Genomic DNA, 24,988 nt, shown 5'->3' on the forward strand with positions numbered 1-24,988 from the left:
CCATATAATTATTATAATAATTAATATTTCTTGTCTGAATCTTAACTGTTGAAAATCATTCTGTTAATTATAAAGAAACCTCACCATAGTTAAGTTTACAAAGCACAGCGTCTTTAATTAAGTTCAAATAGCTTTGACCCTCGTACCATTAAGTTGTTTAGGTCAGTTGGTGGGCAGATTAAAGATTACACCGAAAAGAGGTTATGTCAACAGTCTTTGCGTCAATTTATTATCTATGATACGCCTTGTAAAACTATATTGTACTAGTGTTTGCCCGCGACATCGCCCGGACTAGATTTAAAAAATTAGTAAGTTGTTTCTATGTTACTGTCTGTGTCAAATTTTATCGATTTAAAGTCATTTTCTAGATAAATGGCAAGAAAAATCCAACTTTCGCCTTTATAATGTTAGTTTTACTGTATTATGTAGTAACGAAAACACGATAATGATGTTATGATTTCTGTAAATGTAGAGCTCCATTGCAGTGAATTTTGAATTAATAAATATTGACGTCCCTTTTATTCTATTTGATCAAATAAAGATGGCAATATATTGTACAAGTTACAGTAAAAGACGGCTGTATAGATAACATTCATTATCACAAATAATAAACAGCAACTTCTTAGTAACTAGCGAAGGTTTGAAGTTGTGGAAATGAATAAAGTTGCATATTTCAACTTGAAGTTTTGTTACAATCTTGACGTATCAGAGAAGTTGGTTCCCATGTAGCGCTACCTAAAGGCCCTATTTATTTATTTAGGTCAAATACATGAGATTTTGTAAAACTTTTTCAAATTTTAAAATAAAGTAATTTTTTGTCAGAAGTGGGATTCGAACCCACGCCCACAGAAGTGGACTGCGACCTGAACGCAGCGCCTTAGACCGCTCGGCCATCCTGACTTGATAGAAAGTAGTGAATTTTTTATATCGTTTGAGAAAGATTACATATCGAATTAGGACAATTTTAATGTTGGCTAAATTCTGTAGTTCTAAGCCCTAAAGATTAAAATGTCAACAAATAACATTTTTAATGGAGTTATTTTTATTTTATTTTCAATTATATATATTTACCTTTTTTCCTTAATTGAATAAGTCAACTACGTTTATGATAAAAATTTCAGTTACTTGCTGAATGAAATTTTAATTACTGAAATGTATTAATACGTAGTATAATTATTAATTGGTTTTGGTCTTTCTCTATTTCTTTTTATAGCGAAATAAATTAGTTAATTCGACATCTATGTAGGTTTTAAATAAAAAGCTCTACTTCTCGGAATATAATTTACTAGCTGTCCCCGTGCGGCTTCATCCGTATGTAATTATGAAAATTTTATTTTATTGTACCCATGTGAAAATGACATGACATGACAAACCTTAGCAATCTTTCTTTCTTGATGTTGGCAGCAACTTATGGTCTCTTTCCCACATTAAGGTTTTTATCCAAAATATTTACCCCCTAAATTTAATGGTGTAAAATGTGTAGCCTAAAGCGTGACGTAAGTGTATGGCTTTTTATTAAAAAAAAGGAATTGTTCAAAAATATACTGTAATTGCTGACATTTTAGGCAACAAAGAAGTGTGAGTTTTTTTATAATAGTATAGATTGTTGCATAATAACTTTTAATTAAATCTACACAACTATTTAGCTTTTTTAAAAACATTTAAGGAATCCGATTAATACAGTTTTTTTATTCTATAAAATTGATGTTTAAGTGGCATTTAATTGTAAGAACAAACAAGGAAGAAAATTTTAATTGCAACAATTTATTAGTACTGGAGATAAATAATAATAACGATAGCTATCAAACTCGTACATTAATAACAAATATATACCAGTAATTAACAAAGTTTATTCCATAAAGTAACATTGATAAAGAATGCTTCCGACCACAAATCCAATCCATTTTTTACGAAATCCCTTTATCCCGATTTAATGATAGAAGGGATTACGAGACTTTTAGATAACAAAAACAGATAAGAAATATTTAAGGCTCTAATAAAAAACGATCTATTTTAAATGAAAAATAAGATTTGATTTTCTTTTGTTTAATATTGAGTTCGATTCTTAATTTGAATGCAATTGATTACTAGTAATAGCCTATATCTATAAGAAAACATTGTCCCTTCCACCTCAAGACAGTGAGAGTTACTTTACACAAAAACATTGTCAGAAGTGGGATTAGAATCCATGCCCACAGAAGTGGACCTGAACGAAGCGCCTTAGACCGCTCGGCCATCACGACTTATATTTCAAATCAAATGCTCCCAATGTTTATGAAATTTTTTGCATGTATCTTAGCAGAGGAAACTCGTGGTGAATAATCACTCAAGGGTAAGTTTTCAGAAAGGTTTTATTCCAAAAATTGATTAGTTAATAATCAAATTTTATCACTTTAGGCTTTAGTGAGTTGGGAACTAATTGAGTCAGTCGATTTCTTGATGTTATATATGTGTTGGTAAATTATTCTGTTGTTACTACGACCTTCTAAATGTATAACTGACCTCAACTTGAACCCTTCTATAGAAATTTTCAATCCATCATGACTTAAAAGCCTACATCGGTTGAATGTGCGGATGGAATTCCAGTAAATCAATCACTTCCCTAAAAGAAAATTTGTTCGCTGAAATGTGTCGACACGGATTTAAGTTTTAATTGCTTCACGAAACAGAACGTCTAATTATTTCTTGTATTGTAATGAAATCGAATTTCAATCAAATTTCAATCAAATTTAGAACAATCGCTGAAACATTTAATTAATCAAAATAATGAAAATCTTTTGTTGCATTAATTCGTGTTCATAATATTTTGAAGTAATAGGTTAATTAAAAGGATTTCCACTTTATTTTAATAGTAGTTTTGTATTATCCGATGTAGGGATAAGTCAGGATGGCCGAGCGGTCTATGGCGCTGCGTTCAGGTCGCAGTCCACTTCTGTGGGCGTGGGTTCGAATCCCACTTCTGACAAAATATTTTTTGTATCACATTTTTATCTTGTTGTGAAACAAATAACTTTTGTATGAAATTTCAAATAATTTTGTCTCGAAACATTCGTTCGCTTGTCTTAAAACTTATTTTTTATGTGAAAACTAGCTATCGCCCGCGACTCAGGGCGCGTGGAATTAATAAAACAAAAGTAGCCTATGTGTCCTTCCCGACTATCTTCTACATCTGTACCAAATTTCATGTAAATCCGTTCAGCCGTTTACGCTACAAACTACACTACTAACAAACATCCATCCATCTAAACTTTCGCTCTTATAATATTACTAGCTGTTCCCATGCGACTTCATTCGCATGAAATTATAAAAATTTTATTTTGTTGTTTACATGTGTCAAATTATCAATTGCAAATGTCAAAATGACATGACATTATGTCAAACCATGGCGACCTTGCTTCCTTGATGTTGGCAGGAACTTATAGTCTCTTTCCTACGTTAGGGTTTTAATCCAAAATGTTTACCCCCTAAGTTTAATGGCGTGAGATATATAGCCTAAATCGTGACGTCAGTGTAGGGCTTTTTATTAAAAAAGAGAATTATTCAAAAACATGCTGTAGTTGCTGGCATCTTAAGCAATAAAGAAGTGTGTGTTTACGCTTTATTATAATAGTATAGATTATGTAGTATGATGGAATCTTAGAATATTCCGTAAGCAATAATAGTTATTTACTTTAAACTTTTATTGATCCCGCAACCGAAAACTTATTCGTCGTACTCGTATCGCGATTAGGAACTTCAAATTCGATTAAAACTTTTGATCAGAAGATTTGTTAGAATTTTTTCGGCTCGATAATTGATTAAAAAAAGTTTGCAGTATTAAGCAAATTGAAAAACGGATGTGGAATTTTCAACTGATCGAAATATTTAGTTGGAAATTAGATGTTGTCCAAAACAAACTTAATTTCCTTTTGGAAATCGAATAACGAAGTTGGACGTTGTTTTGACAGGTGCTACGAGTTTTACCTTGTAAGTGAGAAGTTTGAATTGCGTACTTACATCTGTAATAATCACTTTGCTGATAATCTTACTTTTATTATAAATGCAAAAGTTTAGATGGATGGATGGATGTTGGTAAGAGTTTGTAGCCTAAACGGCTGAACGATTTCGTTGAAATTTAGTATAGACGTAGAGGATAGTCTAGGACACATAGGCTACTCGTTTTAGTATTTTATTATACCATGCGGACGAAGTCGCGGGCGAAAGCTAGTCTTAGATATCTTTACAAGATTTTTGTTTGAAATATGTTATTTAAATTGTACGTTTACAAATTTTGTTTGAGGTAATACAATCTGACTTTACACTGAGTTTCTACTACGTACTAGTACGCTAATAATGTTTTCTTCGAAAAAGTAATCGCTGAATAATTTGGTTACTTGTTTCGCCATGGTCTATATTCTTAACCTTTTAAAAAGCTCTTTATAATAAAATATTAACGAGAACTCTACGACTGATGATGTTCTTCATAGCAAATGCTTTATGCAAATTACACTTTTATGCGGATTTCACGTTTGAAAGTAATATTCAAAAGAGCATTTTCTACGAACTTATTGTCTCGAGGTTTATTGCGCGTTCAAATATGCGAAAGTTATTACAAGATGCTACCGACCGCAATAATAAACCTGCAGATATTTTATCTATCATTTATTATGTTGTAGCATTTATACGGTACAACAATTCAACGCTGAACATGATTTATTTTAGCTTACACCCGCGATTCCGTTTTTAGAATTGAAAAAAATATAAAAATTCTAGCTTTCGCCTGCAACTCCGTTCGTGTGGTATTAAAAAAAAAGTGACTAGCCTATGTCTTCTTCCTGACTATCCTCTATATCTATACAAAATTTCATCGAGATTCGTTCAGCCGTTTAGGCTACAAACTCTAACAAACATCCATCCATTTAAACATTCGCATTTATAATATTAGTAAGATTAGTAAGATGGTCTATGTTAGTCACTGATAATGTAGCTTTTTAATGGTGAAAGGTTTTTTGATCGGCTTTGTAGTTTTTGTGTTATTTCTTATACATTCTAAAATGCTCGAATACAAATCTTTCCTCCTTATAACAGAATAGTAGTATAGATATAGACTATATTATATATTATGAAAAAAAAAAAACATTTCCTATTTGACGGGTTCTTCTAGTTGATTCTTCTGTATAGACATACATACATATGTATAAAGCGTATATGTATATACATACACATACGTTTTAACATCTTAGCACTGCAGGGCCGGCACGCTCGGTGTAATACCACGACCACACAGAAGACAGGCGTGAAATGGAAGCAATTCCGTGTTTCGTCTGATGAGTGTTGTGCCGGAGGCCTAATTTAAGTCCCTTACTCCTTACCACCCTTTTCTTATAAGGAGAGGATGGGAAGGGGAAGTGCATTTAACGTTGGAGGAGATGCAAAGGAAGGGGCAATGTCCTCTTTATGTGCGTCTCCTCCTGCGTCGGATAAAGGTAGGCAACGTATCTGCCATTGCGGATGTCTATGGGCAGCGGTCGCTTCGCCATTTTGGCGGATTCAGGTGGCCGCATGCTCGTTTGCCACCTTATGTTATAAAAAAAAAAAAGAATGTGTAAATTATTGATGTTTTTAGAACTGGAATTCGTGATAACAATAATCGTTCTATATGTATTTTCCAATGAATTTAAGGTTAGTTACAGAAATATTGAAACAGTACAAATAAGTCTATAATATAATGTAATAAAGCGTAAACAGACACTTTTTTGTTGCCTAATATGTCAGCAATCACAGCATATTTTCGAATAAATCTTTAAATAAAAAGCACTACACTTACATACGACACGCTTTAGGCTATATATTTTTACGCCGTTAAACTTAGGGGTAAATGTTTTGGATAAAAACCCTAATGTTGGAAAGAGACCATCAAGGAAGGAAGGTAGCCATGGTTTGACATCATGTTATGTCATTTTGACTTTTGCAATTGATAATTTGACAAATGTGAACAATAAAATGATTTTTTTACAATTTCATGCGGATGAAGCCGCATGGGAACAGCTAGTTGATTATAAACAAAATGTATGCCATTATTAGTGTTTTTCGTTTTTATCAAAATTTTCATCAGATGGACTTAGAAGACATCAGACGGGGAGAACTTACGATGAATGAGTTACTATTTCTTGTACTACGAAATAAGGAACTGTTAGGACGGCCTTCCGTGGATACTTTAAAAAAAAACACACACACTTTAACTACTACTAAATTTAATTATATAAAATCTGAAGGTACCAAATTACTGCTAATAACTATCGTACTGCCTCATTGCGGCATGAACGTAACCTTTTTATAATAATGGAAGAATGGGGGTTATTGATGGCCTAGTGTTTTAAATCTATAAGGACTTGTTCATAACAGAACGTTGATAGAAATTTATTTTGTCCCAAGATATATTTAAATGCAGAGTTATAGATTCAATTTAAGAATTGACTGTGGATATACTCTAAACAATCTCATTCTATTTGACTCTTGCAAGATTAATGTGATTGCAGTCAGACGTTTTGCCTTGATTAATTGTTAACCTTGGGCTTTATTAAAAAAAAAAAAACTTAGATAATATTTTCGCTATGAAACAGCATTTGTTTTGAATGTAATTTAATAAAACAAAAAATTAAAAAATATGTATTAAACCAAAAAGATTGTACCGAAACAAATAACTTTGACAATGACTTAAAATTATACATAACAGGAAATTAAAAATAAAATTTTATCTTAAGTTGTTCTAGTTAATCTGGTGATGGCCACACTGGGCAATGCCTGTATCCTGTGTATGATCATATTATTAGAATTTTAGACAATTTCGACACATATCTGCGCTACAAGCCCGTAAGGATTTCTCATTTCCGTTGTTAGTCAACTCTTCAGAAAGGGTTTTCGGTAATGACGTTTATAATTACAAGACAGCTTTCTTCAAAAATAACTCTATTGAATCTTTATTATCAATTACGAGTAAATCTAAAACCATTAATTTAGGAAGTGGATATATTACCATCGACAAAATGAAATAGTTTGTCGAATGTGAATTTTGTCAAAGTAATTTATCAGTTCACTAGCTGTTCGAGTGCGGCTTCATCCGCATGAAATTATAAAAATTTCGTTTTATTGTTCACATTTGTCAAATTATCAATTGCAAATGTCAAAATGACATGACATGATGACAACCTTGCTTCCTTGATGTTGGCAGCAACTTATGGTCTCTTTGACACATTATGATTTTTATTTTAAATGTTTACCCTCTAAGTTTAACGGCGTAAAAATATATAGCCTAAAGCGTGACGTAGGTGTAGGGCTTTTTATTAAAAAAGAGTTAATCGAAAACATGCTGTAATTGCTGACATCTTAGGCAACAAAGTAGTGTGTGTTTACGCTTTATTATACTAGTATAGATTAGACATATGTATGATTTTGTTATTTGAAAATCGTCACATCTCCACAAGCAAAGATATACTTACTTAAAAGAATCCACGACCCTATTTATTTTGGTTCGGTTTTCACTACATTTTTGCTCAGTAATTATTACTATTTAACATTTATTTTAAGGTTAGTAAAGATCATAGAATCCTTTTTAATACTGATCATATCGTTTTTGTATTGTTCTGCAATCTACGTAACTGAATGTTTTCTCCGACTTCCTTAATCCTGTTGTGCCAAAAAAAGGTAATGAGTCGTGAATGGCTGAGCGCGTTGACGGGACACAACGGAAATTATAGCCCCACTTTCTTTTGAAGAGTGAAAATGACATTTTAATGACTTGGATTACGAGCATCGAAGTATTCGCGAGTATAAAGGTAATATTTACTCACGGTGCAGAATGTGTACTCCGTTTGACCACTAATATAATAGTATTTAGAATAAGAATTGTTTAAAGCTATTCCAAATTATGAAGACAATGAATAATTGGATAGGAATTTACATAATTAAGTACCTGTGTCGCTTGATTAAACAGAATAGATTAAAGATGTAAAAGTTTTTTTAACGCCTGGCAAAAAAATATAGCAATATGTTGTATTTGATAAATGCAATAACATTGTGCCATTAAAATAAAATGTAAAAATTACGTTATTTTCAAAGATTCTGAAGTAAAAAAAACTTTTTTTATTAGTTTTTTTACTTGTAGATAATAATAATAAAGTTTAGTCTCGACTCTTATCTACTGCACCTATAAAAAGATTTCAAAAATCCTTTAAACGTTTAATAGACCACTCAGTAACACTATGTATAAAAACGTAAGTAGTTAACTACTTAAATATCTTTGAAGCGAATATCTCGTGAGATCTAACGCTGTGTCAGCGACAACACTGGATTGTTTTATGACTTTTAAATCGCTTTACGAAGATTTGCTGATTTTACTTACCTTCCATTTTTAGTTTTCGAGATTTTTTCATTCGATTTTTTAACAATTTTTTTCACGTTCAATAGATATGTTAAGAGTAGTGGTATTTTTATAACAATGTTTTCATGTGAAATTAAAGTTCACAGTAGATAAACTTAATTTATTTTATTTAATTATTAATTTATTTTATTTAATTATTATTGTTGGGTTCGGTTTTTTAATCAATTTCAATTTAAAATGGTTATTTGTATATTAACACTTCATATTTAGTTTAAACGAGCTGCTGCCCGCAACTTCGTCCGCGTAGTATTAGAAAACATACGAACTATATAAATTACAAATAGCTACGTATCCCTCGAAAACCGGACATTTCTCGGGGATGAAGCTTATCCCATGTGTACTCCAGACTTTGTTTTATATCTGTGCCAAATTTCAATAAGATATGTTGAACCGTTGCAGAATGATCGAGTAAACATTAAAAAAAACTTAATTAATGAATCCCACGGGAACCGCTATTCCAGGGATAAAAGCCAATGTGTTCTATGCTCTAAATCTGTGCCAAATTTCATGGAGATCCGTTCAGCCATTTAGGCTACAAACGCTAACAAAAATCCATCCATCCATCCATACATCCATCTAACCATCCATCCCTCTAAACTTTCGCATTTATAAGATTAGTAAGAAGTAAGATTATTTCTTGGTACAAAAAAAAATTAGAAACATGTAACTAAAGTTTTAATGCTAAATTAATAGCGAAAAAATTATACATTTTAATAGCAATTTTATTGAATTTATGAAGACGTCTAGACATTATTAAAATTTATTCCAGAGATTCTATACATCCATTTTAAAACTTAATGGTAATTATTTATTTAAAGTAAGAATTTTTTAATTGCTTTGGGACTTATTGTTTAAGGTCCCTGCAATTTACGATGTCGCGTAAACATAAGTTGTTTACCAAAATTTTAATTAAAGTTGTTTTTCTAAAATGTAAATCAAACAAAATTAATAAGAAGAAAGTTTTGTGTTCTTGTGTTGAATAAATTGCAGATGCGCTGCCTACTCTTAATTGACGGAGTAGGAGACGCATATAAAGAGGACATTTCCCCTTCATATGCGTCTCCTCCACCGTCAAATCCACTTTTCTTTTTAAGCCTTTCCTCTTAAGAAAAGAGTAGAAAGGAAAAAGGACTAAAATTAGGCCTCCGGCACCACACTCATCAGACGAAACGTTGAATTGCTTCCACTTCACGCCTGTTTTCTGTGTGGTCGTGGTATTACACCGGGCGAGCCGGCCCATTCGTGCGAAGATGTTAAAGCGGGCTCTACCACTGTTTTTTGGGGACTGTCTCCTATGGTCGGTGTTAACCTATGTTACAGGATGTAGTACCTTCTCTTAATCAAAATACCAGGTACTTTTTGTGCATGGCTATTTGTGTTGTGTGTATGTGTGTGTGTGTTGAGTACTCACTTTATATTCGAATTAAAATTGCAAGTAAATTTAATTATTGCGTATTTAAAAATTACATTAGTTTATTTTACTGGATTGCATTGTGGGAGCTTAGTTTGAAGATGTAATCACTAGATTCGAACTCCGGAACACTAGTAGAAAAACATCTTTGTCTCTATTACTTTCCAAAAAATGAAAGAGATAGCAATGCATTTTCGTAAACAAGAAGTAAAGTGCATTGCATGTTTTTAAATATGGAATGGCGCTTATTCAGTAAAATTCTTAATAATGACACTGTTTTATATTTGGTAGCTTTCTAGCTTTTCGGAAAACTTTTCTATGTAAGTTAAGTTAAGTAATCTATACTTATATTATAGAGAAAGATTTGTATTTATGTATGTATTTAAATAACACAAAAACTAATGGGTCGATTTCAAATATTTTTTTTTTCATTAAAAGCTACGGTATCACTGAGTAACACACGCTGAGTTTTTTACTATTTTTTTCATACCACGTGGACGAAGTCACAAGGAACAGCTAGTATTTTATGCAATTCAAGCTTTAAGTTATAACAAAGGTTAATCACTTAGGGCGGCTTTAAAATGTAAATTTGATTCCCTTGTCTTATTATTAATGGCGGTGCGACGGCCATAGCGAATATTTTTGTATGAAACCACGTAATATTTCATTTATAACGATCTTCATTTCTTGCCTTTTATTAAGATAGAAATGGTTTATCAGTTTAATAAATTATTTTAGATACAATGGAAGGATATAATTTGTAACAAGAAACGTAAAATAAAACAAAATTTATCGTTGCATACGAATATAAAGATAATTTGATAGAGAGTTTAAATTATGAATTTAATTTATTTTCTTTTAAGAAACTCGACATATACGTAATTAAATCCAAAGTGATGATTGAAAACAAAAAGATCCATTAACAATCAAAACTAAAAAGAACTTTAATGATGTAAATAACATGGAAATGCAATTAAAAATCCCTGCTATATTTTGTGTGCAATTAAAAGAAGAAAAAGGAGCATATTTTTTAATAAAAGTATTAATTTTGGTATAAAATAAAATAAAAAGTGGACTTTGAAAAACTACACAGAAAAGACAGAATTATTCGGTTTAGAATGTAATATCGCTGAAGTAAGTGAAAATATCAAGCAAAGGAAAAATGTACGAAAAGATTTCTCCAGAAAATAACAAGGTGATAATACATTTGAACATTGTTCCCGGCGCTTTGAACTTCGACAATGTCATTTGAATGACTTCAATAAGAAAGCTTGCGGGGTACATTCCTTACATTTGATCGCTTTGTTGATCCGCCTCACAGTTTTATTTCGGAGAAAATGCCATTAAACATTAAGAAAAATAATATGAGAACCGAGATTTAAGGAATTTAATATAAGAGTAGCGACTGTGTCTAATAATACCAAGACTTAGATATGACGTACAAAAGTAAGAGTCAGCCATAGAATTAATTATGAAGAGACAAAGGGCATAGACAAATGGATGTAAATGACTACCCAGCTATTTTAATACTGAAGAAGGTATAGACAGATTGTGTAGTAGCTGAATTCAGATGTAAAGGCTGATAGAGATGTGCGGCACGGAAGTTTGTAAGCAACGCAATGTGCTGTCGACCCTTACAACGTCTGGGGGATGATTGAAGATGCTTAAGGCTTCACTTTTAACTTTTGTCAAATTGCGATATTAGACCATAATTATCATCAAATGTCATATCCAGTACAGCCTACGCAAACAGTAAATTTAATTATGCGAACGACCCTCCTTTTCTAGTACTCTTATATTGAAAGCAATTTTCAACGAGAATAAGGACACGGAGTAAATTATCTTTCCTGTCTCATTAAAACTAAGTTATAAAAAAAAAATCCATTTAATTAAACTTACTTTGTGTTTAAGGTATTTGTGACCACGGCATTTTCTTTCCTTTACTTGCCAACCACAACGACTTAGCAATAACCATTAGCAAAGAAATTATTTTTTTACAATAACTCTGTGGTGTTTTTTAGAGACACCAAAATGCGTATAGTAGTGGTCGTTTGTGTATTTTTGTAAATGGATTTTATTCTGTCATTTAAATTACAGAGGGTCTATCACGATAATTTAAGAGACAGTTGCGAGAAAGTAGTCGTAACATTCGACAATTATTAGTGTACATTACATCCGGTAGGGGCGCTGCACAAATCTGCTACGTCGATTACGTTACGAAATGTGATACGATAAGGTTTTTTGAGAATGACTTCAAGATAAAATAACCAAGCGTAATATATCTATTATTCAGCGTCTAAATTAAAAATATTACTAACACAGCATGAAGTTTACGTCGACCTTTTATACAATAATAGTTCACAGCGCAGTTCAATAAAATACGCTCCCAACTTTTGAATTACCTCAATTGATCAAACGCAGTGACACAGATTCGCGTTACCTTGACAAAGTGTTACCCGCTGTTTGTTTATCGTGTCCCCCCTACATGTAATGAGGATGTCGAACACTTCCATAATCGACCCACTCTCATCGTTCTCATATTCATAATACGGTCATAAATTTGTGTAATAAAACACCCATCGAAATACACAAGGTATACTGTATACTAATACTAGCTGTTCCCGTGTAGCTTTATCCGCATAAAATTATGAAAAAATTATTTTATTGTTTACATTTGTCAAATTGTGTTGCAATTTGAAATAGCAAATGTCAAACTGACATAACATGACAAACCTTGGCTCCATGATGTTGGCAGCAACTTATGGTCTCTTTCCCACATTAGGGTTTTTATCCAAAATGTTTACTCCCTAAGTTTAATGGCGTTAAATATGTATAGCCTATACCGTGACGCAAGTGTAGGGCTTTTTATTAAAAAAAGAATTGTTTAAAAATATGCTATAATTGCTGACATCTTGGGCAACAAAGAAGTGTGTGTTTACGCTTTATTATAATAGTATAGATAAATGCGAAAGTTTAGATTGGTGGATAGATGTTTGTTAGAGTTTGTAGCCTAAACGGTTGAACTGATCTGGATGAAATTTGGCATAGATGTAGAACGTAGTCTGGAAGAACACACGGGTAACTCACTTTTGTTTATTTTATTCCACGCGAGCAGAGTCGCTGGCGAAAGCTAGTATATGATCGTAGGTTCACACCGAAAATAATAATCATTTCTGTAATGTTTCAGTCACGGGAATCACAGTACGAAAGTACTAGAATAGACAATAAAAGCGGAATATCTGGTTATGGTAACGACAAAATAAAATGTTTATATGACTTCATACCGCAAAAAAACATGACAACTTTTATATGAACACTCATTTAATTTTAAATCAAAAACCCCCAAAACATAACTGTCATTTAGAACGTAAAACAAGTCACGTAGCATTTTGTAGACTGAGATTGTAGCTAGAAAATGACGGGTTACGATAGAATTCGTCTGCATCGTAAAACAGTCGCCATTTCAGTTTATAAAGCCGGAGCAAAGCTGACTCTCCAAAACGAATTTTCACATGCTAACATCGCATAAGTTTATAGTTAGTAATAACGATCTTACAGTTCAAATACTTTCGGAATATAAATGTCCAGAATACATCAATACTTGAAGATGGAACATCAAGTAAGACATGGCTCGATGTATTTGATATATTTACAATTTAACTGGCCAATAACTCACAGCAGACTACATAAAAATTGATACAAGTCATAAAATACTGCACTAGATATAAAGATAGTCTAACAAAGTTATACTATAGTTACATGTCGGTTGATTTTGCTGCATAAAATATTACATACTAGCTGTTGCCCGCAACTTCACCCGCGTGAAGTTATTAAAAAATTAGCCTATGTTACTCGTGGATAATGTACCTTTCAAATGGTGAAAGAATTTAAAAAAAAACGGTCCAGTCGTTTTTGAGCCTATACATTACAATCAAACAAAGTTTAGTAATATTACTAGATTATATTAGATTTAGTAAGGTTATCTAACTAATATTATAAATGTGAAAGTTTAGATGGACGGATGGATGTTTGTTAAAGTTTGTAGCCTAAACGGCTGAACGGATTTCGGTGAAATTTGGTACAGATGTAGAGGATAGTCTGGAAGAACACATAGGCTACACACTTTTGTTTTTTTTAATTCCACGCGGACGGAGTCGCGGGCAAAAGCTAGTTAGAAATAAAACTTGACTAACAAGCCTCTAAGATTCGTGCTGTCTGGAGACTTAGGACAAGGAAGGCCGACCCCGAATAACTGGGAAAGAAAAAGAAATTAGTAATATTATTAGCTCTATGTTAATAAGAAGTTTACAATTTTCATTTACTTTTTCCTCAAAAAAAATGTCATAGCTTGTTCTAGTCGTTTGTAGCATATAAATTGCATTAGGAATTGAGAAAGAAATAAAAACTAGTGGGACAGAAAGACTTTTATTTTAATCTATGATATTGTAATTTATACGTAATAACATGTAATAAATACTTTAAACACAATGTAAAAAGTATGTACATAAAAACTCAAAAAAAAACTTTAGAAAATTATTGTGGAATGGAACAAAAAATTTTCTCCACCATTTAACAAAACATACAATTTTATTATTGCACAAAGTGTGAACTTTAGTACGTTTTACATCGCATTTAAGCTTTATTTTTGTTTATTTGTTTTCTATTACCTACTTCATTTTCACAGTAATACAAAAGTTAACAAATAAAAAATGGAACCTCAATTTTGTTTAGTTGTAACGTTACGAGCAGAACGTAGATGACAAAGGCTTCGAAGTTAAGTGCGTATTTCATTTGTGATGTACCCAACTTTATAACTCTTTTGTACTTAATTGTTGCTTAAATTTCTTGATATTAAATCCACTGTTTTATTACGTAGATCCTTTGTTTTAGATTTATACTGGCTTTTGCCCGCGACAAATCAAAATGATTGCGTAGACTTCTAGAAAAAACAATTGTGTGTTATGGTAACGTAAGTCGTATGGTATGCTGTTGTGGTAGAGCCCGCTTTAACATCTTCGCACGAATGGGTCGGCTCGCACGGTGCAATACCACAACCACACAGAAGACAGGCGTGAAGTGGAAGCAATTCCGCGTTTCGTCCGATCAGTGTGGTGCCGGAGGCCTAATTTTAGTCCCTTTCCCTTTCCACCCTTTTCTTCAGAGGAAAGGATGGGAAGGAAAAGTGGATTTGACGGTGGAGGAGACGCATAGTAAGGGGAAATGTCCTTTTTATGTACATCTGTTCCTTCGTCAATTAAGGGTAGGCAATTGCGGATGTTTATGGGCAGCGGTCGCTTGCCATTTCGGTGGATTCAGGTGGCCGCTTGCTCCTTTGCCACCTCATATTATAAAAAAAATGTTTTTTTTATAGGTGAAAGTGGAAGTAAGTTAAAACATGTTTTAATGATTTGCTTTAATTTTTAAATTGCCACTTGGTTATAAAGTAGAGGTTAAAAAACGTATTAACTTAACCCTGGTCTGACTAACGGACAAAGAAAACCGAAAACGTTTGAAATGTCTCTTCTAAATCCCTTAGAGCTTCATACAGCTTAGTCGAGATGAAATTATCTTACCTTGGACAAAATGAATAGCTCCTTCACAGCCGTTTACTTTTGCTTGTTTTCTTCTGGCATTTAAGCGTAAGTGTGATTTATTTCTTTATTTGTAGAGGAAAAAGCTTGATAATAAATGTAAATTAATGAGTAATTTGATTGTAAAATATTAACTTTTTTTTATTTCTTATTTTTTATTTTTTATAGACAATAAAACTCATCTTAATTTATTCCTTTAGAAAATTAGTTTTTCTCGACGTCATAAAATACGTCATTCAAGCAATCATACAACAGTTTCGTAAATTCTTATTTCTATTTATAAAAAGCAATTTTCCTATTTTTTAAAAGTATGTGATAGCTAAGAAAATATGAAGCCATTTAATTTCTTTTTAAAGAAAATACCTATGTAACTATATCTCATTCAGCAATTGTAAATCGTTAATTTTTTTAATATTAGTAGATTTTTGTTAATTTACTAATATTTCCTTTAACCATTCCGACTAAGTTCTAGGCTTGTGCTAGGATATGGTTCACGACAATAGTCGAATGGCGAGATTCGAACCCTCGACCGAAAAATCGGTAGTCCGTACCACAAACTATTAGGCTATTGGCGCTTATTAATAATTAAATTTTAAATAATTATTGTTTTCATAAAGGTATTTTTAGGAGGAGGTAAAAGATGGAAAGGGGAGTAATGGGAGGGTATTTCGCCAACTACTACGATAAAAAAACGATCAAAGTGATCCCTCTATGTTACATACGCCCTTTTTAAATTTTACTTTTTTTTCTCTTTCAAAGTTAATTGCAATGAGGATACTCAAACATCAAACGTTGTCCTTACCACGTTTTTTTAACTTGTATCCTTTGACGGGACGCTGTAAAGGGATCGTAAAGGTACCGTAAAATTAAACAAGATTGTTTTATTAAAATCGTATATTTTTACACAACTAAGTAAAGAATTTTATAGTTTTTATTACAATTTGCATAAGAATTGAACTTAAAAAAAATCGCCTACAAACAAAATTTAAAACTTTTTTATTTCGCAACTTGGATGAAAAAACTTCGACATGCAAGCTTTCAGATTAAATTGTTAAGGCCATAAAATCCTATGCAAGAAATTGCTATGTGCTTAAAGTTTTATAAAGTTACTAGCTTTCGCCCGCGACTCTGTCCGCGTGGCATTGAAAAAAACAAAAGTGAATAGCCTATGTGTTCTTCCGGACTATCCTCCACTTCTATGCCAAATTTCATCGAAATCCGTTCAGCCGTTTAGGCTACAAACTCTAACAAACATCCATCCATCCATCCATCTAAACTTTCGCATTTATAATATTAGTATGAAGTAAGATTAGTATGATTAAATGCGATCGACATTTACAAGCGATGTAGCATGAGCTTAGTCCAACTTGATTGAGACGAGCTTTAACTATAAGTTTTAGGTAAACCTAGTTTCACACGAGGGTAGTACAACGAAGCGGTTGATATTGCAACACTGCTATTGATTAAACATAACTAGTTAGAACAGTACTGTATATCTATTGCTCTGCATTATTACCCTCGTGTAAAAGTTTGAGGTGTGAATTTCCTTATGAGATAATACTCTAAATACTCTAATAATTGTCTTCATATGTAACTATTAATTTGTAATGTTATATGTTTATTTTTTTAGTATAGATTTTTACGGCGTTTTTAAAATATTTCTGTCGATATACTCGAAGTATTTTTTCGAAATTTCGTATCAAGAAAGAGCTTAGAATACTTGTTTAAAATTCGAATATCAAAGTTAAATTGTGTTTTAACTTATTCAACTCTTATCATTTAAGCAGTTCAAGTTACGTAACTGTGAATTCGCACATGAATTCAGACACGTTCCTGATAAGACGAATTGTATTATGTTATCAAACTCGGATACAAAATTTATAACATTTAACCTTTGAAAGGAGCGTCGGTGGCTCAGTGGTTTGAACACTTGACTTGTAATCTACAGGTCTTGGGTTCGAATCCCGCCATGTACCAATGTGATTTTCGATTTTTCGAATTTCATATGTACATAATTTACCCGACGTTCTTACGGTGAAGGAAAACATCGTGATGCAACCTGCACATATCGGCGAAGAAATTCAAAAGATATGTGTGAAGTCAACCAACCCGCACTTGGCCAACGTGGTTGACTATGGCCTAGTCACCCCGTATTAGGGTAGGCTCCGAGCCCCTCGGTGGGGACATATAGTGAGCTGGTGATGATGATGATGATGAACCTTTGAAATATTAGCATAAGTACAAATGTTTATGATTTTTGTAAAAACATCGACTATGCTTCACTTACCATCATTGTTTAAAGTTATCATATCTATACTAATGTAATAAAACTGGAGTGTCTGTTTGTAATAAAATATCAAAAGAAAAATTCCACATTTCAGATGGATGATGACGAAAATCGCATTTTTTTGTTGTCTGTCTGTTCGCAAGCCGTTTTTGTTCCGGGTAATCTCTGAAACGGCTGGGCCGATTACGACAGGACTTTCACTGAAAGGTAGCTGACATAGACGGGCATAGGCTACTTTTTATTCCGGAAATAGCTACGTTTCCCGAGATACACTGCTTTCGATTTTGTTAATCCATGTGGACGAAGTCGCGAGCAAAAGCTAGTTGAATTATAAAATGAAAAATAATTCCAATTTACTTTTTGTATAATTTACCCCCTTTTTACTCGTATTCAAACGTTGGTAATAATTGCATCCTTCATAGACAAATAGCAAACTTTAAAGTTATAAATCTAAAAACAAAGTATTAATTTTAAACTAAATATTCTTATTATGCAGGCTTTTAATGAATAATATTATTTTTAATATAACATGAGTCTAACAAAATCCTTTGTGTAGCTTACTCTCTTTGCGGATGAAAAGCTTGCATTTTCTTAATTATCTTGCAGATCTAGAGAAAAATAGAAAGCGAAACTTACCTTAGCTTAGTAGTCGTAAAACCTTACTTAGTTTCAACTTAACATTTTTTACATTTTAAGATTATTCAAGCCTATATGCCTATAGATGTGTCTACGTAAATATATCACTATACGTCTCCACTGAGGGGCTCGGAGCCTACTCTAAGTAAGAGGTGGTTAGGCCTAAGTTAGCCACGCTGGCCAAACGCGGGTTGAATAGGCAATATGCAGATGACGCCAAATTGTACCAAACTTTTTTAAGTATACTTTTTTACTATAAAAACAGTCCTGCAAAGATTTTTTTTAAATATAATGTGATTTAGTGGCAAAATTTAATCATTAAAAAGTGTCTTTTTTCAAATTCCCTCGCTAAGTTCTAAAACGCACACTATTGGTCGAAGCAAGTGGCTTATCTAATATGGCGTCGCTGTGTTGACAATACACAGTTCAATTACGTTAGTTTATATAGAAATACACTCTTGAAGCATTTTATTGTAAACACGATACCAAAACCAACTTGAAATAAAAAAATAATGAATAAAATAATTAATTACCACTTATTTGTACCAGGATTAATAAAAATTAATCGGTTTTTGACTTTTTGACCTTGAGAAACATTGTTGCATTCTATGTCATCAACATATTCACACATGTCTTTGAATTTCTTCGCCGGTATGTGCAAGCATCACTATGATTTCCTTCACCGTAAGAACGTCGGGCAAATTATGTACATATGAAATTCGAAAAGTCGATAATCTTTTTTTTATAACTTAAGGTGGCAAACGAGCAAGCGGCCGCCTGAATCCGCCAAAATGGCGAAGCGACCGCTGCCCATAGACATCTGCGATCGCAGATGCATTGCCTACCCTTATCCGACGGAGGAGACTCACATAAAGAGGATATTGTCCTTTCCTATGGATCTCCTCCGCGGTCAAATCCACTTCCCCTTCCTATCCTCTCCTTATAAGAAAAGGGTAGTACAGAAAAAGGGACTTAAATTAGGCCTCCGGCACCTCACTCATCAGACGAAACATGCAATTGCTTCCATTTCACGCCTGTCTTCTGAGTAGTCGTGATATAACACCGCGCGTGCCAGCCCATTCGTGCTAAGATGTTAAAGCAGACACTACCACTGTTAAACTATCACATTGCTACACGGCTAAATTCGAACCCAGGACCTCTGGCTTGCAAATCAAGTGCTGAAACCCCTGAGCCCCCAACACTCTAACATATGGATAAGTTTAATTTGCATATAATATTCCAGAACCATATAAGCTATGAATAATAACGAGAAAGTAGAGGACTCCACAATGCGTAAGCAAGTCACGACTTTAAGGGGTGTTTTATATCGGAATTAGGTCCGTGATGAAATTTTAAAGGTCCCACAATCGCACTTTAAATATAGGCTGGTGTACCAGGTGGTTGCCGCTATATATTATCTACTAATTTACTTTTAACTAGATACAAAATTTTACCAAAGCGAAATTAATTGTTATATTAATACTAGCTGTTTCCAAACGACTTCATCCGCATAAAATTATGAAAATTTTATTTTATTGTTTCTTCTTTTAATGATTAGTGGACCCCATCGTTATTTCGATTCTTTCGCCAAGGTCAAGGTTGAAAATAATTGATAGTATAAGAAACAAGACTAAAATTTTGAGTAGCAGTTAACTAGATAGACGGAATCCAGTGTGATTGACAAATGACCGGTAGTATTTTATTGTTTACATTTGTAAAATTATCAATTGCAAATGTCAAAATGACATGGCTTTACAAACCTTGGCAATCTTGTTTCCTTGATGTTGGCAGCAACTTATGGTCTCTTTCCCACATTAGGATTTTTATCCAAAATATTTACCCCCTAAGTTCAATGGCGTGTAATGTATAGCCTAAAGCGTGACGTAAGAGAAGGGCTATTTATTAAAAAAGGAGATATTCGAAAATTTGCTGTGATTGCTGACATCTTAGGCAAGAGAGAAGTGTGTATTTACGCTTTATTATAACAGTATAGATTAGGCCTTGATTTAAAATAAAATTGTGTCAGCTTTTTTACTTTAAGTACCTGCTGACAAGATTGACTAACCTCATTGCAAAAATGCAAATCGCTATCTGTGCAACATTACTAAACGCAATTTGTATTCCAAACAGGTAAGGTAAGTCATTCCACAGTCATTGTAAATGCCGTTTAGTCTCCAAGTCGGGAAAATAATTTTAACATATCAAAAATAAACTTTATCACAATTCCATAAAGTTGAAAACCGTTTAATTTGAATGTGTGACGGTGGACTGTAGAATATTTGTAAAAAAAGAACTTTATTGTAACGGATAAAGATCGAACTTAGATTGTACAATTAGTTATGAATGACGAAGCCAGCTGTGGATAGGCGAGTGAGTCATTCTGTCCCTCTCAACGCGTTTTATGCGCGAGCGCATTGTGCTACCGTTCGTTATGTCAGTTTGTGTACATTTTCTCAGTACGACAGACACCGCCGTCGGTGACGCACGTATATCGAACAATCAAAAATTGGCGCGAATAACATTTAAAATAATTTCGATAATGAAATAATTTGCAAGTGCATTTGGGATGACTGGTACAATAAATTATATCGTACGACTCGTTGTACTGACAACATTGTATTACGTTTTGTTGTGTGTTTTTAAAGAAATACGTCGTTATTTGACTGAAATTGATTTGTCGGTGTCTTGAATAACTTGGGATTGTTTTGATTCAGAAACGATAACTGGTAAGTAGACTATAAATATTTACACATAAGATACGTACTATTTAATTTTGCATGGTTTTAAGTCACGTAATTCGCGATAATAATCAAACATTTTCATCTCAATTTTATACACAAAAAAATAAATGTCACGGATAATACATTCCAATATTTCTCCTTATTTAATCTGTGTAGTAATACAATTATCAACTATGGCTCATTTAAAGAAAGCAAATGTTTAAACCCGTTTGTCCTTAAACCCGCAGTCATTTAAACTGCTATTGTACATTTAACAAACGATTATTCAAGGCAGTTAACACCATCTTTAATTGGCCACCATTGTTAAAAATACGATGTGTCACCCACAGAGGGTACACCAATTAACTCGTTTAAATGAACAACCGCCGTTTAAATATGTCCAATCAACCAGAAGCATAGCTTGCTTCAAATTATAAAAAAAAATGTTAAGAGCTCAAGAAAATGTTTACACAAATTTATAACTAACCAATAAACGTTTTAATCAGCGTTGTTAAAAATATAAACAACCAAGAAATACGTGACAATAAAAATATAGATGTCAGAAAACTCTGACAGCTCCACTCAGATTTCTTTAATACGTACTAATAGCCCCCTTATATTGTGTCTAAAGAAGTTAGATTAGTTTGACAATTCACTTCAAATTTAGTAGGGATGGGTTGTGTAATCAATCATGAATCTTATCGATTTTCGATTTTCATTCTTATAGAAGTTGGAATCGATAGATTTATAGTTATAACTCATAAATTGAAAAAAAAAAGCACTGTTTTCTCAAATTAATAATGACCATAACAAATAATGAGAGTAAATAAATGTTTATTACTACTACAGCCGTACGTAATTGAATTAGATTTTGCTATTATTTCCGTCATCGCTAAATTCTCTACACTGTCCTTTAAATTACGAATTGTCCTTTAAATTAGTTCATAAGAAAATAATAATTTTAGTTGAGTTTGATAATTATTTAAACCGAATATCGATAGTTAAAAATTGTTCGCTATGTGTTTGTTCGTCACTACGATACCTGTCTATTAAGTATGGCATTTGCCTTCATACAAATTGAATTCGATAATTCATATGCGTCATTTATCAAACTAACCTTATTTAGACAAACTATAGTGTAGATTTAGCGTCAGAAAATTAAGCGACTCTTCAGTTCTACTTGTAATGTTTATCCAAACGCTAATAATATTTAATAATGTTATAAAATATTGTTCTACAACTCACGAATGAGGCTCAGTTTACAACACTAATTGTAATTGTTTTGCTTATTCTCTTAGCGATGGAATTCAACGTGTTTTATTACAACGAGAAATGCGACTGCTGACTACGAACTAAAATATTTCTCATCGTACAGTTGTAATTTCAAATGTTCCGTGAATTGATTTTATTCATGTTATGATATGTATGTTGAAATATATGAGACAATTACTCACGGTTTAAGGTAAAAGAGTAGTCGGAAATTAAGATTTTGTGCGTGGAATATACGGCAACTACCCTATTGCTACTTACTGAAGAAACATCGTTCGTAGAAGAGAACAATAGTGTCTAGGTTTTTAACGAATATAGGATAGACATTGATTTTTGATTAAATTCACCAGCAAAACATTTAACCTGTATTAGTTACTAGCTGTTCCCGTGCGACTTCATCCGCATGAAATTATGGAAAATTTATTTTATTGTTTACATTTGTCAAATTATCAATAGCAAATGTCGAAATGACATGACATGACAAACCTTGACAATCTTGCTTCCTTGATGTTGGCAGCAACTTATGGTCTCTTTCCCACATTAGGGTTTTTATCCAAAATGTTTACCCCCTAAGTTTAATAGCGTGAAAATATATAGCCTAAAGCGTGACGTAAGTGTAGGGCTTTTTATTCAATAAAGAAATATTCAAAAATATGCTGTAATTGCTGACATCTTAGGCAACAAAGAAGTGTGTGTTTACGCTTTATTATATTAGTGTAGATATTACAGATATTACCCACTTCCTGAGAAATGACTTCCCGAGGAAGTGATTCGTTATTGAACCAAAACAGGGGAGCTGAAACCAATGTGTTCGGATGTTGAGTTTAGAAATAACTTGCAGTACCGTCAGCATAAAAAACACTGTGAATTTAAATCAGTACAAAATGGGTGCTATTACTTTGTATATGTTTATTAACTAATTTAGTGTTATAAGTAAGTTATCAAACATAATTTTACCGAGAATTGCTTCAGCCAAATGTCATCTCTTTTTTTTATGGGCGGCGCTATGCCGCCCTCTCTTTCCCCCTAACATATTTGTGGGAAAGGGACGTTGGGTGCTGGTGGAAATGACATGTCTTTGATCCATTCCTAATCTTAGTAATATTAGAAATGCGAAAGTTTAGATGGATGGGTAGATGTTAGAGTTTCTAGACTGAACGGATCTAGATGAACTTTAGCATAGATGTAGAGCATAGTCTGGAAGAACACATAGGCTATTACCTTTTTTTTAATACGACGCGAACGGAGTCGCGAGCGAAAGCTAGTTTGGAGATAAAAATATCTAGGATGTTTAGATAGTAACAACGGTTGTAATTAAAACTGAGTAGATATCGTAATAACATCTGTGAAAAAAAAAATAAAAAAAGTATAAATAATAAGTCGACAAATATCGATTAACTTTTCTCAATTGAACTTTTAGATACAGAATTATAATCAATACTAAAATATATTAGTCTACGAATACATTTCAGTCTAAAAAGAAGTTTGTTACAAAAAAAAACGTAAAACTATTAAATTCATAAATATATTTACAACGTAAATCTTCAATGGAAGTGTTGAGTTTCCGTCGAGTTGACAAACCGTGGAAACAACAGGAAACCGACTGATCACCGACATTAATTTTAGAAAATACCAAGAATACGTTAATAACATCGAAGCCGTCCTGCGATCAAAGGTTTCTCGAAACTAAGATACATCAATATGTTATTCATAACATTATTATAAACCGGTTGACGTTAAATTATTCAGTGTGTGACGTAATCTATACTATTATAATAAAGCGTAAATACACACTTCCTTGTTACCTAAGATGTCAGCAATTACAGCATATTTTTGAATAACTATTTTTTAAATAATATGCCCTACACTTACGCCACGCTTTAGGCTATGTATTTCCACGCCGTTAAACTTAGGGAGTAAATATTTTGGATGAAAACCCTAATGTGGGAAAGAGACCATAAGTTGCTGCCAACATCAAGGAAGCAAGATTGCCAAGGTTCCCACATTACGGTTTTTATTCAAAATATATACCCCCTAAGATAATAGCATGAAAATATATAGCCTAAAGCGTGACGTAAGTGTAGAGCTTTTTATCAATAAAAGTATTAATCAAAAATATGCTGTAATTGCTGACATCTTAGGCAACAAAGACGCGTGTGTTTACGCTTTATTATAATAGTATATATTGATTTATGGTAAAGCACATCATAGTAATGTCTGTAAAATCGATTCAACGAAGCGCATGTCATGACTCATTCTGTTAAGTAATTTAATGAATAATGTTCATTTTATAGTTCGCATTATGCAGTTATTATCATGACTGAAGCTTAAAATTAATTACTGTACGTGATTAGCATATTGCTAATGTTTAATACACTATTGTAAGCAGTAAAGAATTGCTTGCAAATATTTTTCTACGGAAGACTTTGAAACATTAAGTTGTCAAGTATCATATACAAACTAGGCTACGACAAAAAAAAAACAGAAAAATAAATTCCGTGCCAAATTTAATCGAGATACATTTTTTTAAACACAAAAAATAGCAAAATCGGTCCGTAACCATCGTATCGATGTTCACACAACGTTAGTTTTATTTTCATAAGATAAACAGAGTAATCCTAATTTGGTGACAAAATTGAAACTTTTGTATCGTGA

The 24,988-nt window shown here is 32.7% G+C and overlaps 1 protein-coding gene and 2 non-coding genes across 3 annotated transcripts in view; 2 read left to right on the plus strand and 1 right to left on the minus strand.

The window, feature by feature from the left end:
- Positions 1-816: 816 nt before the first annotated feature.
- Trnal-cag lies at positions 817-900 on the minus strand. Its single transcript has one exon. It is a non-coding gene; the product is annotated as a tRNA-Leu (tRNA).
- A 1,981-nt stretch (positions 901-2,881) lies between these two features.
- Trnal-cag lies at positions 2,882-2,965 on the plus strand. The gene has a single exon. It is a non-coding gene; the product is annotated as a tRNA-Leu (tRNA).
- Positions 2,966-20,785: 17,820 nt separating this feature from the next.
- The window catches only part of LOC106100866 (G-protein coupled receptor moody-like), a 34,796-nt gene continuing 30,593 nt past the window's right edge, over positions 20,786-24,988 (plus strand). The window contains exon 1 of the mRNA XM_013279930.1: positions 20,786-21,070. The gene's annotated coding sequence lies outside the window, so the exon portion shown is untranslated. The remainder of the gene's footprint in view (positions 21,071-24,988) is intronic.

This window comes from Papilio polytes, unplaced genomic scaffold, assembly GCF_000836215.1.
Source record: "Papilio polytes unplaced genomic scaffold, Ppol_1.0 DF824035.1, whole genome shotgun sequence".
In the NCBI taxonomy this organism is placed as follows: domain Eukaryota; kingdom Metazoa; phylum Arthropoda; class Insecta; order Lepidoptera; family Papilionidae; genus Papilio; species Papilio polytes.